We start from the raw sequence: 20,839 nt of genomic DNA on the forward strand, positions 1-20,839 counted from the left end.
GCAGCACTGAAGCAAGAGAGGCTAGAAGAGCAGTCCAGTGCATGCTGGGGTGCATGCTGGCATGATCCTGGCAAGTCGGCTAGAGCCCCAGGCAGTTTTTAATCTGCTACCTCTGTACTGTCACCGAGAATAAGCAAGCCTGTGCATGTGCGTAAGAGCAGAGTCTCGGTTTCCTACAGCCTTCCTTTAGTAAGCCCCACTGGTTTTCAAACCAGCTGATGGGGGCTCCTCTTCCTGGAGTCAGACCCCAGGGCTGGGGAGAATAATACACAGCTTAAACTTCTTGCTCCCAGGGAGGATCCCCGAGCCTGTGATAGCCCCATCCTCTTCCTAGTTGCCTGCTAGGGGTTCAGATCCCGATCTGGTCACTTCTCCCTTCCTATAAGACTCTGTGTGGATCTTTCTTTACAGCTTTGGTTGTAGAAGAGCCATCCTGCTATTACCCAGGTGATTTCAGTGAGTTGTTCTATACGTAGTTGTTGTTTTGTTGTGTTCCTAGGGGAAGATGGGCGCAGCATCCTCCTACTCTGCCATCTTTATCCCACCGCTCTATTTTTATTAATTAATTTAGCAGGTAACAGTTTGTTCAAAATAATAATGGCAACCATATATTCCATGAATACAGCTCATGGATAAGTGAAATAAATGACAGGAATGTTCTCAGGAATGGGAGGAAGAAATTGGGAATATTCTGTTATCTTCACTACCTGTGAAGTGGTATAGTGTTATTTGAGAGTATACTTGGATTACCTATAAATGTATGTAGCAAACTCCAGGGCAGTGACAAAAATAAATTTTTAAAGTATAATTGATATGGTAAGAGAGGAGAGAAAATGAAATTATATAAAATGCTCAGTTAAAATCAGAGAAATCAGATGAAGAGTGGAACACAAAACAAACAAATGAAGAACAAGCGCAAAAAATAAAAATAGTAATAAATACGGTAGATATTAAACTATATCAATAATCATTTTAAACAACCATGGCCTAAATACATCAATGAAATGACAGAGAATTTACAGGTGGATAAAAAAAGATCCAACTATATATTTTCTACAAAAAATCGACCATAAATATAAAGAGACTGATAGATTAAACCTAAAGGGATGGAGACAGATAATACCATGCTAACACTGATCAAAGAAGCAGGAGTAGCTACATTAATTTCATGCAAAGCAGACTTCAGAGTAAGGAAAATTACCAGGGATAAAGTGGACCACTAATTAATGTTAAAAAGGGCAATTACCAAGGAGACATAATAACCATTTGTTGTGTAGGCACTGAACAATAAAATATCAAAATATGTGAGGCAAAAACTAATAGAACTGCAGGGAGAAATAGATGAATCTACTATTATGGTTGGAGACTTCAACACTCCCCTAACAGTAATTGATATGACAACTTGATATCATTCTAAAAATTGTAACATATATGATTTTTTTGTTCATATCTAAAAATCTTTGCCAAAATAGGTCAAATTTTCCTTAATGCTTTCTTCTATAAATTTTATAAATTTACATTTTGTATTTAGGTCTACAATCCATTATTTACATTTAGGTATATGAGGTACTTTTTTAATAATGCAGGAAATATGAGGTGTTTCATTGTTTGCATATTTTGTCCTTGTATATTGTGACCCTGTAAATTATTGTTTTGATAGGCTTTTCTAGATTCTTTTGAATTGCCTACATAAACAATCATGTTTTCTTCAAATACATATTTTATCCCTTTAATCCCTATGCTTTTTACCTCTTTTTTCTTGCCTTTTTGCAAAGGCTAGGGCAGCTGGTAAAAAGATGAATAGGAAGGAGTGTTTAGGGCTGACATCCTTGCTTTATTCCTGATGTTAGGAGAAAAGCAGTCAGCTTTTCCATAATCAGTTTGATGTTAGTAATAGTTTTTTATAGATATATTTTATTTATTAAAGGAAATTCCTTTCCATTCCTAGTTTGTGTAGTTTTTATCAGCAATAAATGTTAAATTTTGACGTGATTTTTCTGCATCTAGTATGATGATCATTTTTTTTAATTTTGTTAATTAATATAGCAGATTGCATTGATTGATTTTCAAATGTTGAATGAACCTTACCTTCCGGGGACAAACCTTGTTTCATTACAATGTATTTTTTTATAGGGTAATAGGTACAGGACTTTTGTATGAGTAGTTATGCTAATTTGGCTAGCAGTTAGGCTCTGTTTGATGTTTGTTGTAGCTGTAGGCCCCAAAGGCTGCAAGTTCCTGGTGTGAGCTTGTTTTATCCACCTCTCTTGTCCTTGGGGCTTCCCTTTGTAGTATCCTCAAAGAGAATGTGTCTACAAGCGCTTTCATCTGTAACCACTGTTGTTATTAATGGGGGCTTCTTAGGCTGGTGGTAGATGTGATGGAAGAGGTGTTGCCTGTTCTTTTAAAGAAGTCTCATTCTTACATGGGCCTTTCTTGGGGGTGTGACCTTTTTCAGTGTGTCTGGCCCTCTCAGGGATAAAACTTTTTTCCTCCCTGTCCCCTAATTTCTTCTCTGGCTACAGCATTCCCATTCTATTTTTTTTTGAAGCTCTCTTCCCTGTTGACTATAGCTTTGATTTGTTTACTGTTTTTTTTTTTTTTTTTAAACTTAGGTAAGACTGGAAAGCAGGAGTGGACTGGAAAAGGGTGGTGGTTGCCTTTACCCACCTGGGATGTTTCAGAATTATCCTCTGGTGAAATTCTTCCCCTGATTATAGGACCTTTGTAAGGGTCTAAGAGGGTTCAGGGACAGTTATTCTTCCTCTCCCCGAACTGAGTTCACATGGAGATTTTTCTGGGACCCTCTCTTTGAGAATATGGCAAGGTTCCTGGAGGAAAAGCCTGAAAAAGTTTGGGACTGCCTTTTGACTGTAGCCTTTAGAAGCTTCTCACTCTCATTCCAGTCCTTTCTCAGTCCCCTGTAATTATTTAAAATTACTATTCAAGGTTCCTAATAGCTTCAAATACTATTTAAGACATGTATTTACTTAAGCACACTTACAATCATATATATATGTATATATATGTGCACACACATAAATATCAAGGTAAAAATGTTTATAAGAATATGTCACAATAATTTAAAAAACCAATAAATAGCTATTACTGTCGTATCTAAAAAAGTGAAGATAAAATCATGTTTTGGATTAAAAAGTAACAATTTTAATCATAATCAGCTTTTCCTGAAGCTAAGGAAATTTTAAACTAGAACACTAAATTGTAAAGTATAAAAGCAAAGAATATTTTAACTGGCTTATGATCAGATACAAATAGAAAGTTAAAAAAAAAAATGATCAGGTAGTGACACATTTTATTTTTTCCCAACAAATATAAAAATGAAACAAACAAAAAATAACTTAGAAGTTTTTTCCAAATAAAAAAATTATCTTAGGGCTACCAGGATGCATTCCTCATTAAGAATTTCAAAGCATCTTAGAGCAAGAAAAAAATTTCATCCAGTAAGATTATATTTAACCTAATAAGAGCGCTTCCACCATGGCTTAGCAATTAGGAAATATTTTGATCTAAGAGAAAGATACGTAAAAGAGATTTTATATTTTACATTATTATGACTGTTTAAATGTCTTCTCTCAACCATATTTCCAGGTTTTGGAGGAGAAAGAAACTGATATTTGAGACATAGAACACTTTATAAAAACATCCTCTAGAATGGATTCCAAATATTTATCTGAAATTACTATAGTCATAATTAACCTGTAATGCAAAATATTTTAGTAATTTTTCATTTATTAACAAGAGACTAGTCTACTTTATTGAAGTTATTGCTCTAATAAGTGCAATCAAATAGATTAAGCTTTGTGAGGCCAATAAAGGAAAACAAAATAAACATGAAGAAAAGAAATGGCAATGTAATGTGGATATAACTAAAAGTAAAAAGTAAATTTTAACAGATTATAGGAAAATATTTTGTGCAATGGAAAAAAGTGTTTGTTTTTTTAAATTTCACTGAATAAAATAAACATATGGAATCATGGAGGCATTTTAGTTTTGAATCCTCTGTAATTCTTTTGGAAAAAGTACAAAATGATGTAAGAATAAAAAATACTATATTTTTAATAAAACTAGGAGAAAGAGGAAACCTTCAAACCCTGAGTGATGTTTAAGGACTACAAAAGCCAGACAAACAGCAAGTTCACAAATTTTCTTGACCTCTATCACAGTGCTGAGGACTTAGAATACTCAACTAGTATTCTAAAAAGGGACAGGAGTCTGCAGGGAGGGATAAGACATGATGACTAGCTTACTGGGTGAAGAAACAACCAGACACCAATAAGAAGTGTTCAGCTAGTGATTGGCAAATTAGTGGAAATTGAGTGTGCTCTGTGAGAGATAGTGAGTCCCTTGGGAAAGCAAAATTAGGTGGTTTGTACCCTCTTACAGGCTTTTTCTCCACCAAACCCATCTGGTGTCCACAGAAAATTTGACAGAGTACTAAGAAAGTCTCTCTTACAGTTCAGAATGGAATTAGGAAAACAGAAATCATACAAAGTATTTTCCCTGGTCATAATGGAATGAAAATATAGAAATCAATAACAGAAAGACATGTGGAAAATTCCCAAACATTTGGAAATTAAGCACCATACTTTTAAATAACCCATTGGTTTAAAGAGAAATTAAAATATATTTTGAACTATGTAAGAAACATTATGAAGCATATCAAAAGGCAGATACAGAAAAAAAACAGTGCTTGGCAGGAAATTTATAGCATTACATGCTGATGTTAGAAAATATAAATACTTCTCAAATCAATAATCCAAATTTCCAGCTAATAAATTAGAAAAAGAAAAGCAAATAGCACGTTAACAAAAGTAAGAGAATAAGAAAGATAATAGCAGAAATCAATGAAATTAAAAACAGTAAAACAATAAAAATGTCAATAAAATTGATGAACCTAAAAACTTGTCCTTTAAAAAGATCAATTCAATTGATAAACCTCTATCTAATAGATGCATGAAGAACAAAAGGTAGAAAAAAATATATGTATATACATACAGAAATTAAAGAAACTTGATATTGGCTATATATCAGGTTAAACTGTAGAAGTTCTATGACTGAATTTTCTGTTTCTATAACTCTTTCTACTTCTGAATTTTTTCTGTATTTAAATATTGACGTTTTCCCCCTTCAGACTAACTAGTACAGAAATTGTAAGTTGGTTTGAATAAGTTAATTACAGTTTTATATATTGGCCTTTGTAATGCCTATGCATCAGCATGAATGTTATTTTATTGGAATAAATAAAACATACCTTACAAGTGACAACAAATCACACCCTCATACTGCGATGCTACAATTTTTCCTCTTTGTTTTGACTTTTGCAGAAATAAAGATGAAAGAACAAATGAATATTACATATTATAAACCTACCATTCTCCATGTAAACAAACCCAGCTCTTTCATGGATCTTTCTCCTCCAGAGAGTGTTTACTGAAGTATACTAATGGCCATTAACCACTCCCCTCCAATCATAGCTTTGCTCATTTCTTTCACATACTCCTGTACTTAAATTATTATATTCATTTATTTAATTAAATTACTTTTTGAGCCACTACTTTTGCAAGACAATGGAAATAAAACATTAAACACAGCAGACATGGTTCTTGCCATCGTGTCATGAGTTTGTGTCCCACTCAAAAGATATGTTAAAAATAGGTGGAGAATCAACAGATGAATGGATAAATACACTATGTATATACATATAATGCAATAGTATTTAGCCTTAAAAATGGAGGAAATTCTGACACAGCATGGATGAACCTTAAAGACATTATGCTAAGCAAAATAAGCCAGTCCCTAAAGGACAAATACTATATAACTCCTATTATTATGAGGAAACTAGAGTAGTCAAATTTATAGAGACAGAAAGTAGAATGGTGGTTGTCGGAAGCTGGGAGAATGAGATGTTATTGATTAATAGGTACAGAATTTTAGTTTTGCAAGATGTAATGTCTGAGCAAAGTCTGTTAATAAATGAGTTGCATTAAGAAAAATAAGTTGGTTGCAAGATTTCTCTCCCAATAAATATTAGCATACAGAAAATAGAGAACTAGAAAGTCACTTGCCTACAAAATATTTAATCATATTTTCAATAACTAATATTATTTTGTATTAGTGTAAAAATGAAAAGAGATCAATGGAATGCAAGCTTTATAACAGATTGTAGTATATATAAAATCTTAATGTGTGATAAAGGAGGCATTTAAAAAGGATTGAATTATTAAATATATTCTGTTGGGAAAATTATTCAGCTTTTGTTGGGGGAGGGGTGTCAATTAAGATTGTCCCCTGTTCAACATGCAAAGATATATAGCAGATAAAATTAAATAGTAATGTGGGAAATAAAATGTAGAAGGAAATTAATAGAAGAAAAACTGATCTTTTTTTTAGGGAATAAAGGATTTTATGAGATTAGAAATGAGAGTAAGGGCTCACACCTGAATCAGAAAAAAATAAGATGGCACACTTAAATAGCTCGCAAAACTGAAAAAGCCGACTGCACTTAGAACTTTGGCCGATCTACTTAGAAGTCTACGGAAATCCACTGAAAAGGTAGAGATTCATGAAATACAGGTATTTTGGGACAGATCAAGTGAAAAGGGCAAGGTAATATGGGTGTATAGCAAATGAAAGCTGAAACAGAAGGAATCTGTGACTAAACAGCACAGTTTTATTTCAAAGTTTTTTTAAATTAAAAATAATTATTTCTATTCAAGAGAGCTGAGAGTGCCTCAAAGTTTTTGCATTACTTAAAGTGTGCAAATTATTTTGATGTTGTTGCTCTTGGTCATAAACACTTCAAAGCATGTTCTTTAATATCAAGCCTGTCATTCCTAAGCAATCTATTTTGAGCTAAAAAAATAAACTGTGGGGGCTTCCCTGGTGGCGCAGTGGTTGAGAATCTGCCTGCCAATGCAGGGGACACGGGTTCGAGCCCTGGTCTGGGAAGATCCCACATGCTGCGGAGCAACTAGGCCCGTGAGCCACAATTACTGAGCCTGCGCGTCTGGAGCCTGTGCTCCCCAACAAGAGAGGCCGCGACAGTGAGAGGCCCGCGCACCGCGATGAAGAGTGGCCCCCGCTTGCCGCAACTGGAGAGAGCCCTCGCACAGAAACGAAGACCCAACACAGCCATAAATAAATAAATAAATAAATAAAAATTTTTAAAAAAATTAAAAAAATAAAAAAATAAAAATAAACTGTGAGCATATAAGGCATTTACTGGAAAATAGGGCAAAATAACGACAAGTGTAATGAGTATAGGAAAGAACTGACCCACTTTCAACAAACAGAAACTTTACTTCCTACTCCTAATTGCATTCAGGACAAAGTTTGCTCAAAAATCTGTGTGCTTTTCTAGGGCGGGAGTCCAAGCAGCTTTATAGAACATAACAGAAAGCAACATTCTTGATGCAAGGTTCACTTGGATACTTGGTAACCACTTCCTAAAACAATGTTTTCCAAACTGTAGGTCATAACCCATTAGTGGATTATGAAGTCCATCAAAACATGGATTTCAACCAGCATTTAAAAAAAATAAAGTAGAATAAAAATAAGGAAAATGTAAATATAATAGACTATGTTTGAATGTATCACTCATAGTAAGATGTACTATTTGTTAAAGTTTAACATACTTTTATTAAGGGTGATACATTCAGATATCGTCTATCCTATTCTGCACACACACACACACACACACACACACACACACAGGGGTGTGCGTGCACATGTGCATCTCTGCTAGGTTCTCAGTGTGAAATGCATTTCCTATCGTGGATCAGTCAAAATATTTTGAAATCCACTGTCTGAGAACCCACTATCCTATATGAATGGATTTTAACTTGATCAAGGATAGTAGTATGTTTTTACATGAGTGTGTATGTATGGCCATGTGAATTTACATAGGAGCAGATTTGCAAAAATCAAGATCTAGATCATGTAATGAGATAGGTGGGAGTCTGGATATATAAAGAGACTGTGGGTCAAAACCTATTAGTTATATACAGACAGAGAGCATTATACTCTACACTGGAGGACCTCTTGGTTCTGCTACTTGGAATAAATATTTTAACCCGTCTAAATTATCATGTTTCAACTGTAAACGTGTTGAAAGCAAGTTTTAACAGTTTATGTATACTATCATAGACACAACATCTGCTATAAGATAGTTAATGATGGTGTTCAACTGCTCAGTCATCCTGCAGACACTGTGGGCAGTAGTGTGCTGGACCGTACTGATCTTTCCCCTTTTACAACCTTTATCTAAGTAGGCCAAAATGAACCCTTACTTCAGTTTCAGAAAATACTATGATTAATTTATTTTTTAAGTTCTGTTAGAAATGTCCCAGTCTACTAAGATCCTTGCTCTTATTGGCATTGAGAACTTTTATCAAAAAACTCCAAAATCCTCCTCAGAGGCATCCATTGCTATACCCACGATGCATACACACTGGTCTTGGATGTTTTAGGTGAGTATTGCCTGGGTCCCAGAAGAGGCAGAGCACGAACCATGGAAGGCAAGTGGTAGGTGGGTTGAAAACAATGCTTGTGCGCAACAAAATGGTTAAAAGCATGAACTCAGAGCTTGTTTACAACTCCACAACCTTCCAGCTGGCCGACCTTGGGCAGGATAGTCTCTCTGTGCCTTAATTTTCTTATTGGTAAATGGTGATAATAATAACTACCTTAGAGAGTTACTGTGAAAATGTGGTGAATATACATATATATTTTTTTCCACCACATAAACACACACAGACACTAAGAGCATCTACTACCAATATTAAGCTCTAACATATGTAGGTTATCAATATTATTATTGGCTCGGGAAGAGAGTGTGTGACTAAAAATCAGAAATGTCTAATATTTCCCCCACAGCTTTTAAAATTTCAGACCATAAATAAATAGTTGTATCACCAACCACACTGAGGAAATATGAACCCCCCAAAACTTTTGAGATACTTATTGTGATTTGGGCCATATACACTGCCCCATCATAATAAAACATTGCTATCAGTAGTTGAGACTTTTCTCTCTGCCAGATATTGTATCAAAGGTTTTAAATCTATCTTCCTTAATCTTCATAAAATCTACACTGTAGATAATGTATCACTATTTTACAGACGGACACTTTTCATGTAGAACTTTAAAAGTCTTATTTTATTTTGTTTTCAAAACAACTCAAGATAGGCACCCTAATTTAGAGAAGAGATTAAGTGACTAGGCCAAGGTCTGCAAGTCAATTAGCCAAACTGGGATTCAAATCTCAGTCTCTGGTTCTGGGCCTTCCTGCTTCTGCTTTTTCCATATCACTTCATAATCAAAGTTGCTTTGCCTCAATTAGAACATAGAACCTTGTCTCCCATGTAACAGGCATAGGATCTCCTGGCCTTTGAAGGTTTCTGTACATGACAGACCCTGAAGTCTATGCCGGAAGAGCTGACCAAAAGGTTGGTTCAGGCCAGTTTTCCAAGCCATTTTTCTAAGAAGGTGGGCAGGGTGTGGACTCCAGGAAGTCAGGTAAAGAGGTATTAGTAGAGAGGAAGTGGCCAAGATTTGGCGGAGCAGAGTAGGGCTGCCACATTGCACAATTCCAGAGCATGCTACTCATATAGTGGTTTATTACAAGGAAATGTGAGATGACCCTGAAGCAGAAGTCTTCCCAGAACTACTCATGGGTCCACCAATAAGTCAGGCTCCTGACTGATTCAAGCAGGGACAGAGTTCCTGGGATTGCTTCACTGATTTGTTCAGAGTGGCATATCCAACCGCTTTGAACAATAATACTAAAGGCAAACATTTGTATTATGTTTATGACTTGCTAGGCACTGTTATAAGAGCTTTAGACATCTGAATACATTTAAACTTAACAAAAGCCCTATAAGTATAGTATCACTGTAGCTCCATTTTACAGATGGGAGAGTTGAGATCTAGAGAGGTTAAAGCAACTTGCCCAAAGTCACACAGATGTGGCATCCAGGTCCTCCACCTCTGGAATCTCATCTCAGCTGGGGCACAGCCAGCCGTAAGCATGCCTGGCCCACCATAAAGGCGAGAGACGTCACGCACTTTCAGCACAGGTAGCAGACATAGGAGTAGAAAAAAAGAGGCTTATCCTCAGACATCCTGAAAGCTATCAGTTCATGGCCCTTTTAATTAGGGAGAAATGCAGGAAATCATAGAACAAAAGAGCCCACATTACACACCAAAATTTGTGTAAGAATGGATTAAGCAATAAACCCTCTCTCCCAGACTGCTGAATATCTTATACTTGCTCCAAATCCAGTGATTCCATTTGCTTTATAATCTTCCAGATTTTAACTTGGTTGGGACAGATATTGAAGTCTCATAAACTTTTATTGGCTCCATTTACCAGTGAGCTTAATTGCATGCAGAAGGAGACCACTTGTAGCATCAGGGAACATAAGCAGCTATTATCATTGCAAATCACTAACAAGAACACTGGTTTCAGGAGCGAAGACATGGCATGAAGCCATACCTAGGACTAAGCTTTTTTTTTAACGTCTTTATTGGAGTATAATTGCTTTACAATGGTGTGTTAGTTTCTGCTTTATAACAAAGTGATTCAGTTATACATATGTTCCCATATCTCTTCCCTCTTGCGTCTCCCTCCCTCCCACCCTCCCTATCCCACCCCTCTAGGTGGTCATAAAGCACCGAGCTGATCTCTCTGTGCTATGTGGTTGCTTCTCACTGGCTATCTATTTTACGTTTGGTAGTGTATATATGTCCATGCCACTCTCTCACCCTGTCACATCTCACCCCTCCCCCTCCCCATATCCTCAAGTCCATTCTCTAGTAGGTCTGTGTCTTTATTCCCGTCTTGCCACTAGGTTCTTCATGACCTTTTTTTTTTTTTTTTCCTTAGATTTCATATATATGTGTTAGCATACTGTATTTGTTTTTCTCTTTCTGACTTAATTTCACTCCGTATGACAGACTCTAAGCTTTGACTCTGATAGTTGTGACTTCGTCCAGCACAGTGGTAAAATCATGATTTTCTAAACCTTTCATTAAAATGCCAGGCTGAAGACAAAACTGCATGATTATGTAGTTAATATAATGTCTTCTTAGGGTGCTCAAGAGTTTATTGTTTTATTTTTGTTTTTTTTAATGTCAACTAAGTAAAAGACATAGCTTGATTCCATTAATGTAAGTACAAAAATGGGCAAAATTAATCTAAGCTGATAGAAGGCAGAATAGTGATTATTCACTGGAAGCACAGGGGGACCTCTGGAGTTCTGGTAACATTCAGGTTCTTGATCTGGCTGCTGTTTCCATGTGCATGTTCAGGTTGTGAAAAATTATCAAGCTATATACTGATGAAATATATGCTTATCCCTATGTATAATATATATCAAATATATTTTAAGAAAAAAATTAAATTGCATTACAAACTATAACTGGATAAAAGAGTAAATTCAGATTAACACAGACTACTGTTTTGCTTATAATGAAATCACTTGTTCAATACATGTCAGTTGATGACAATGGTAATCATTGACACTTTGCAAAAAAGCAAATAACCATTCACCTGAGCTATGGAAATATTGATTGGAGTGTTTAATATTCGAGCAAAAGGATTTTTTTGATGATAAGTAACTTTTATTGAACATTTGCTATAGGCTTTGTTTTTTTAAAAATCTTTCTTTTTGGGCTTCCCTGGTGGTGCAGTGGTTGAGAATCTGCCTGCCAATGCAGGGGACACGGGTTCGAGCCCTGGTCTGGGAAGATCCCACATGCCGCGGAGCGACTAAGCCCGTGAGCCACAAGTGCTGAGCCTGCGAGTCTGGAGCCTGTGCTCCACAACAAGAGAGGCCACAATAGTGAGAGGCCCGCGCACCGCAATGAAGAGTGGCCCCCACTTGCCAAAACTAGAGAAAGCCCTCGCACAGAAACGAAGACCCAACACAGCCATAAATAAATAAATAAATAAATTTTAAAAAAATCTTTCTTTTTTTATTTGAAGTATAGTTGAGGTATAATATTATATAAGTTACAGATGTATAATATAGTAATTCACAAATTTTAAAAATAATACTCAATTTATAGTTATTATAAAATATTGGCTATATTCCTTGTGTTGTCCAATATATCCTTGTAGCTCATTTTGTACACAGTATCTTGTATCTCTTAATCCCTTACCCTTAGGTTGCCCCTTCCCGCCTTCCCTTTCACCTACTGGTGACCACTAATTTGTTCTTTGTATCTGTGAATATGTTTTGTTTGTGTTATATTCACTAATTTGTTGTATCATTTAGATTCCACATATAGGTGATATCATACAGTATTTGTCTTTCTCTGTCTGACTTATTTCACTAAGTGTAATGCCCTCCAAGTCCATCCATGTTGTAGGATGTTCATTCTTTTTTATGGCTGAATGGTATTCCATTGTATATATGTACCACATCTTCATCATCCATTCATCTGTTTATGGACACTTAGGTTGCTTTCATACCTTGGCAATTGTAAATAACGCTGCTATGAACATTGAGGTGCATGTATCTTTTCAAATTAGTGTTTTTGTTTTTTATTGGATGTATACCCAGGAGTGGAATCACTGGGTCATATGGTAGTTCTTATGAAAACTAGAATAATTTAGTATATATTAAATATGATATTCCAAATCTGTTAGAAACCACCTAAGAGTATAATTATCTGTATCAAATTGATATCTAGAAGCACACTATGTTTTTGAAAAACCTCCATACTGTTTTCCATAGTGGCTATATCAACTTATATTCCCACCAACAGTGCACGAGGGTTCCCTTTTCTCCACATCCTTGCCAACATTTGTTGTCTTTTTGATTATAGCCATTCTGACAGGTGTGAGGTGATATCTCACTGTGGTTTTGATTTGCATTTTCCTGATGATTAGCAATGTTGAACATCTTTTCATGTGCTTGCTGGCCATCTGCATGTCCTCTTTAGAAAAATGTCTATCCAGAACTTCTGGCCATTTTTAAATCAAATTGTTTTTTTGATGTTGAAAGGATTTCTTAATCAAAATAAAATTAAATGAAAATATAAATTCCTAAGAAACATTGGAAAAAAGTTTCACCTCACCATAAATTTTTAAAATGTAAATTAAGAGATAAGCCTACCTATCAAATTAATAAAACTTCTAAATATATTAGTAAATTATTTAATGATGATGGAAGTACATCATTAAATATAATTATTCTACACTGCAGGTTGGGTTTAAAATTGGTACAATTTTTATTAAAAAAAATAGTGACACTAAGCATTAAGTTTCTTAAAAATCTCCATACCCTTTAACAACCCCAAATAAAACATTAGAAGATCATATGCATTTGCATATTAAAACTAATGCATCATAGTCAGAAAATACTGATATATTCAGTCAGTGCCATGACAATCTGTAAGAGACCTATAAAAATTATTAAGCACTTTATTGGTAAAATGATTTTTAAAAAGAATTATCATCTCAATGGATACTCAGAAACTATTGAATAAAATTCAACATTTGTGGGCTTCCCTGGTGGCGCAGTGGTTGAGAGCCTGCCTGCTAATGCAGGGGACATGGGTTCGGGCCCTGGTCTGGGAGGGTCCCACATGCCGCAGAGCAACTGGGCCCGTGAGCCACAACTGCTGAGCCTGTGCGTCTGGAGCCTGTGCTCCGCAGCAAGAGAGGCCACAATGGTGAGAGGCCCGTGCACCGCGATGAGGAGTGGCCCCCGCTTGCCGCAGCTGGAGGAAGCCCTCGCACAGAAACGAAGACCCAACACAACCAAAATAAAAAATAAATAAATAAATAAATAATAATTAAAGGTGCTAATAATTAAAAAAAAAAAAAGGTAAATTAAAAAAAAAATTCAACATTTGTTACAGATTATTTTAAAAACCTGGCAATAAAAATATACTCTCTTATAACTGTATTAGAAAAAATGTTTTATATGAAGCCAAGAGCAAAACTCATATTTAATGATAAAACATTACAGATGTGTGCTAGATTCTGCCAATTGTCTCCCTATCGACGCTGCCCTTTTTCTTTTAGTGAAAGGATCCACAAAGTGTAGTTAGTTACACAGAAAAAGAAAAGAAACTAAGTTAACATTATATATAATATGATTGCAGAACTTGATAATAATAGAATAATTCTGAGAACTATTAAATTACTATGAGATCTATTACTACAAAAACAATTAAAACAATTCTATAAGATACTTACTAAAAGGACTTTATACTAGAATCTATAGATTTCCTATAGATCAATCACTGTAGTTAAAAAAGCAGGGCTTCCCTGGTGGCGCAGTGGTTGAGAGTCTGCCTGCCAATGCAGTGGACACGGGTTCGATCCCTGGTCTGGGAGGATCCCACATGCCGAGGAGCAGCTGGGCCCGTGAGCCACAGCTGCTGAGTCTGCGCGTCTGGAGCCTGTGCTCCGCAACGGGAGAGGCCGTGATAGTGAGAGGCCCGCGCACCGCGATGAGGAGTGACCCCTGCTTGCCGCAACTGGAGAAAGCCCTCGCACAGAAACGAAGACCCAACACAACTAAAATAAATAAATTAATAAATTTATTAAAAAAAAAAAAAAAAGCAATGAGTGGGAAAATAAAATTAAATGCCTAGGAAACTACATACATCTAAGTGAAAAAAGAAATAAAACTTTATTTAGTAATAAAAAGTTGAAGGAGAGTATGCTCCTAAGTCTAAATAATGTTAATATATCAGTTATCTACAAATTAAAAAGCGATTCATCATTATTCTAATCTAGATCCCATCAATTAGAATTCCAATGGATATTTTAATCAACAAAAGTATTCCTAAATTAACATGGAACAAATGTGAAAAATCATCTACACAGCTTTGAAAAGGGAGGAAATAAGTAGATAATTCCCTACCAAATACTAAATTGCAACGACCCTGTGGTACTGATATAGGAATGAATTGGCAAAACAGAAGGATCAAATAAAAGGTCCTGAAGTAGATAAAAGTCTCATGAAAACTAGGATAATTTAGTATATATTAAATATGGTGTTCCACATCTGTTAGAAAGATAGCACTTATGAGTATGTATCTTATTGATATCTAGAAGCATACTAAGCATTAAGGACAATAACTCTCTATCTGCCACTTACGAAGAAAATACCCTTTCCTAACACAAAACGTGCATTTTAAATTGAATCAAGTGTTGTTGATGTACAATTTTTGAAAACTGTTTTGGAATGTAATCTACTGATCTTTCCCCTGACTGAATATCCTATTTACTCTTCCTTTTAGAGTGTGTAACTCATATAAGAACTCCTAATTTTATTCAGAAATATTGAGTCAACTTTTAAAAATCTTGGCATCTCTTGTCTTTTCCTTCCTCCTTCCCTCCCTCCCTTCATTCCTTTATTTTCTTCTTTATTTCTTCTGTGAATCTATTTGTGAAAGTATTAGAAGCTATTTTGAAAATATTTCTATCTCTAGATATTTTTTTTCACTTTGAGAAAATGTAGAAAAGCTATACTAATGTTGGGAAGGCTGAAAGGATAATTTTTTTAAAAGGAAGATGTCTCTTTGGGCTTAATTCTGGCAGTAAAACATTGTACGTCCTACCCTTCCTGCTACCTTTCTGGCCCTGAAAAGTGCCACTTTACCAGTTTTCTGTAGCCCATTTTTTTCTGAAATTTTTAAGGGTCTGTCAAGCCCTTTTCCTTCTGTACCTTAAACCCCTGCATCTCTGCCAGATGAGGTGTAAGAACATCTCAGAATATAAACATACTCAGGTCTCTTTCATTGTAAAACAAATGAATAAATCAACAACCAAAACACTTCTTTCCATAGTCCATTCACCCTCCCCTTACAACTAATACCCCTTCTCTCTGATCCCCTTCAAAGCTAATCTCTTTGAGAAAACCATTTATATCAGTGGTTACAAATTTGAATTATCATCAGGATTGTCATATGTGTACATTTTGATATTTGTATTTCTATCTTCTATCCAAGTAGCTGAATCAGGATTTTCCATGGGTCTAGAAATCTACAGTCATATATGGTGAATGGATAATATTAACTCTGTGAGAATAGAGGGTTTCCTGGGAAACTTGGAAAGTAAGTTTCCTAAAAAAAAAAAAAAAAATCTGAGCTGACTGAGCAGGGTTTAGCAGGGCAAAAGAGGATAGAAAAATGTTAGATTAATGTGGTTCTCCAACTTGACTGTACATGAGAATCACATGGAGAGATTGTTAAAAAACAAACAAACAAAAAACAAAAAAAGAAAGCAGGGAGGGCTTGTTAAAAAATACAAATAAAAAACAGACCACTGATTCAGTAGGTTTGGGAAGTAAGCCAGATTTTGCACTTCTACTAAATTCCCAGAATATGCTGTTGCTTGTCTGGGGACCACACTTTGAGAACCACTGTTCCAGAGTGAAAAACAGTATATGAGACAACCTGGAAGTTATAAGAGGTTATGATTGTTTTGAGGAATCACAATAGACTAAGGATTGTTAAAATGGAGAAGTCACAGGGTATATAAGTAATAAATATAAGGTTTCAGAATAAAGAAGAGTCAAGTCTTAACAAGATATAATGGACAGTGTTTGAAAATGTAGAATTTATACTAAAAGCAATGAGAAAATTTTGATGGTTTTAAGTAGTGAGCTGACATTAAACATTGAAAAAGATCACTTTGGCTGCTGTGTGAAGCATGAAGAAAGAAAGACAAAACTATTTTTTAGGAATCTTCTGTCATCTAGGTAAGAGATGATGCTACCTGAGCTAGAATGGTGATGGAAAGAAATGAAAGATTGGGCAGCTCAGAAGCACTTATAAGAGGAAAATCAATAGGATTCAGTGACTGATTTTATTTCCAAGTTGAAATGCACTGACTACCAGCACAACAAGAGACCATAGCCCCACGATCAACCAGGTTGCCGTCCTGGAATAATCAGTTAAATTCCTACATCACTCATGCCTAGATAATGAATACCATTCGATCAAAATGCAGCTGTTCTTGTATTTTTGTCCATTCCCCAAATTATTCCATACAGCAGAGATGTTACTTAATTATGTATAGAAACCTATTACAGGATGATCTCTAAAATATATGAGTAAAGAAAAAAAATCAGTTAAATCCATGCTTCTTGAACGTATTTAGTTCCTGAATACCCTCTGAGAAGCTTATGAAAATCATGGTTTCTCCCCATATACACAGATAACATTCTACGTACAATTTCAAGGGATTCACAGCAACCTTGATGCCTCTCCTTGAAGACCTCCCTCCATGTAACATGGGCCCCATATTAATAATTGTTGAATCAAGATTACAGATCAGAATCTCAACATGTACCTACTGAGTTGTTTAAATGACTGAAGCCCATAAAAACTGGTAAAAATTTTAAACTCTTGACCCTTTGATGAGGAATAATAATATCTAAATTGGACATCTCATTAGATTATTGTGAGGATTAATTTAAATGTTTATGAAAGATCTTTTAAAACTTTAATCACTCTAAAAGTGCTACTTACCATTCCTGTCATTAATACTGATAATATGAGGAAAACTCTAGCCTCGGAAGGATTGTGAGATGCTCAACTGGGTCATCAGAGAAACTGAGGAAACTAATTATTGGGAGAGTTTTAGAACAGGCCAGATAGATCCAGGTTGGACTGAGGCCAGCATCACTTCCACTGGACCACTCTGCCTCCTGCATTATCATTTAACACTTAGTTGGACACATGTTAGGATAAGGAGCCATAAATATTCCTTATCCCCTTCTGTCCAATTTTAAAAAATGAGTTTTTCTTCATGGTTCAACAGTACAGAACAACACTTCAATATGAGGATCATTTTGCTGCCTTTTTTTTTATGCCTCCCTAATCTTTAAAAATTAATTACTACTACTGCCTAGAGTACTAATTAAATAAGCAATACATTTTCAGTCCAGCCTGAAGCTAAAATGGAGTTGCAAAATGGTTTCTATGTGGTTCTTGGGTAAACTAATTGACCTAGTCAGGACTATTAGTCTGTTTATATTCTTGGCAAATAGATTGTTGCCTACCTTCAAGGTTACTAAACCCTGCTAGATACAACTTTCTTAAGGTTGACATACAAAAAGTTTATCATTTCCATCTTTGAGAAAAAGTAAACAACATTAGCAAGTTTCTTCCATTTCCCCCTTAAGAGAATTTGAAAACAAATTTAAATTTTAATAGAACTGTAAAATTAAATTAAAGCAAAGGACAAATTGGCTGAATGTGAAGCAAGTTTCCTATCAAATCTACCAATACTTCTTAATTCCACCTGCTTTCTCTAGGCAATTCGCATTTCAATCCAGGAAAGAAATTGAAAGAGAATATATAAAGATAGTTTCTGGTTCAATGACTTATCAACCAGGTATGTCAAGTGTATTATTACTCAGCCATAAAAAAGAACAAAATAATGCCATTTGCAGCAACATGGATGGACTTAGAGACTGTCATACTGAGTGAAGTAAGTCAGACACAGAAAGACAATATCATATGATATTGCTTATATGTGGAATCTAAAAAAAAGGGTACAAATGGACTTATTTACAAAACAGAAGTAGAGTCATGGATGTAGAAAACAAACTTATGGTTACCAGGAGATAAGGGCGGCGGGGGGGGGGGGGGGTGGGGAGGAATAAAGTGGGAGATTGGGATTGACTTATGTACACTACTATATATAAAATAGATAACTAATAAGAACCTGCTGTATAGCACAGGGAACTCTACTCAGTACTCTGTAATGGCCTATGTGGGAAAAGAATCTTAAAAAAAAAAAAAAGTACATATATGTATATGTATAACTGATTCACTTTGCTTTATACCTGAAACTAACACAACATTGTAAATCAAATATACTCCAATAAAAATTAAAAAAAAATTTGTCAATAAAACAAGTGATGCTTTCTGCTTTTCAATCCCCTTGACAAAGCTGGTTTATATGAAAACTATATTAAAAAACTAGCCACTTGGTAAAGTCACTATTAGCAGGGGCAAGTAGCAATGAGCAGATCCAGAAGTTTTGTGAAAAATAATGGATTCAGGGATTAAGGGGGACTAAAATGGTGGTAAGACCACCTGAAGACCACTGTGGAAAGCCAGAGCAAAAGACCCAGTACCATTATTTGGGTCTCATCCAAAGGAAAAAAAAAAACCGAAACAAGAGGGAAAAAAAGTTTGTTCTCCCATTGTGGTCTAAAAGCTTACAGTGTTTCATTTCTATTATTTTAAATTATTTAAACTGTGTTTTATGGCCTAGAATATGGTCTATCTTGGTGAATGTTCCATATGAACTTGAGAAGAATGGGTGGTCTATTATTTCTGGGAAGTATTCTATATCATTTATATTCATTTGATTGATGGTGTTGTTGAGTTCAACTATGTCTTTACTGATTTTCTGCCTGTAGATCTATCCGTTACTTATAGAGGTTTTGAAGTCTCTAATAATGGATTCATCTACTTCACTTTGCAGTTCTATCAATTTTTGCCTTATATATTTTGATGCTCTGTTATTAGACATATATATATTAAGGATTGTTTTATATAAATATATTTACATATTATATATATTTAAAATTTTAACTTTTTATATAATTTTAAAGGTTATACTCCATTTACAATGATTATAAAATATTGGCTATATTCCCCATGTTGTACAATACTTCCCTGTAGCCTATCTTTATCAGTATATAATGACTTTCTTTACCCCTGATAATTTTCTTTACTCTAAAATTTGCTGTTTATGATTAATATAACTTCTTCAGCTTTCTTTTTGCTTAGCGTTAACATGGTACATCTTTCTCCATTCCTTTACTTTTAATTTATGTGTCTTTATTTTGAAAGTGGGTTTCTTGTGAACAATATAGTTTTTTTCTTGTTTTCTAATCCATTCAGACATCTGTTTTTTATTAAATTGTGTAGACCATTGTCATTTCAAGTGATTATTGATGTATTTGGATGAATATACAACATATTTATTACTGTTTTTTACTTGTTATGCTGTTCTTTTTTTTCTTTCTTTCTTTTTGTCTTCCAGTCTTTTTTCTGCCTTCTCTGGTTTTTAACTGAGCATTTTATATGATTATATTCTCCCCTTCTTAACATATAAATCATAGTTTTTTTTTGTTTGTTTTTTACTTTTTTAGTGATTGTCATATAATTTGCAATATACCTATATAATTAAAACAAGTCCACTTGCAAACATTATACCACTCCACAGGTAGTACAAGTAACTTATAATAACAAAGGATTCCAAATTCCTCCCTCCCAACTTTTGTATCATTGCTGTCTTTTCCTTTAAGCTATCATCATTGAATACACTGTTGCTGTTATTTTTAAAAACAAATTATCTATTAGATCAATTAAGAATAAGAAAAATAAACATATGTATTTCATCTTTGTATATTCTTTCTCTAATGCTTTCCTTTCCCTTCTGTAGATCTGAGTTTCTAACTTATACAATTTTCCTTCTCTTTGAAGAAATTCTTTTAACATTTCTTGTAAGGCAGATCTACTGGTAACAAATTCCCTCAATTTTGTTTGTCAGAGAAAGTCTTTATTTCTCCTTTAATATTAAAGTATAATTTGCAGGATACAGAATTATAAGTCAGTGTTTTTTTTTTTTCTTCTCTCAACACTCTTAGTATTTCTCTCTACTCTCTTCTATTTGCATGGCTTCTGAGAAGTATGTAATTCTTACCCTTGCTCTTCAATAGGTACAATTTTATCTCCTCTGCTTTCAAGTATATTTTTTTTAATCTCTGAATTTCTGCTATTTGAACTTGATATGCCTAGGTATAGTTTTTTTGGCATTTATCACACTTGG

This window comes from Balaenoptera borealis (genome assembly GCF_965194805.1).
Source record: "Balaenoptera borealis genome assembly, chromosome: 2".
In the NCBI taxonomy this organism is placed as follows: Eukaryota; Metazoa; Chordata; class Mammalia; order Artiodactyla; family Balaenopteridae; genus Balaenoptera; species Balaenoptera borealis.